The following is a 548-nucleotide window of genomic DNA, read 5'->3' as shown; positions in this document are numbered from 1 at the left end:
ACACGTTTGTCTCGGCTTGCAAAGATTACTAGTATGTTCCTGAACTAAAATGGCGTCAAACATTCCGTTCTGTTACTTTTCCCAACGGAAGAAATGACTCTACACGGGCCGACAATTTGCCGACAGCACCGCAACGAACCAGGAAACCGACAGGAGGAAGGGTAAGCTAAAACAAGGATACTATTATATATACGGCACTATCGTTACATATATCTTAAACATGCTGTTTAAAAACCTTGGCTAAGTTGTGCCTACGGCAGAAATATTTATTTTGGCAAGAAGTGTACACTATTTTTTTTACTGATTGATAACATAGTTTATTATTTCTACTTAGAAGTACATCGATATAGTTTGTATGTTGCTCAGAACATATGTATTTTTTTCAGGCGCGGATTTGGGATACTTTGAGACGATTTGAAGAAACTTTATCGCCAGGCTGTCGGAGAGCTCAGAAAAGAAAGAAAGAAAAGCGACTGCAGTCACACAGAAAGAGGGTGAGTCTATGCAAATGTATATCTTTGCATACGAAAGCCGACAAGGCTTTTGAC

Source organism: Branchiostoma belcheri, unplaced genomic scaffold (genome assembly GCF_001625305.1).
Source record: "Branchiostoma belcheri isolate BF01 breed outbred unplaced genomic scaffold, Haploidv18h27 scaffold36, whole genome shotgun sequence".
Taxonomy (NCBI): domain Eukaryota; kingdom Metazoa; phylum Chordata; class Leptocardii; order Amphioxiformes; family Branchiostomatidae; genus Branchiostoma; species Branchiostoma belcheri.
The sequence above is the reverse complement of the archived record's forward strand: the minus strand, read 5'-3'. Positions refer to the sequence as shown.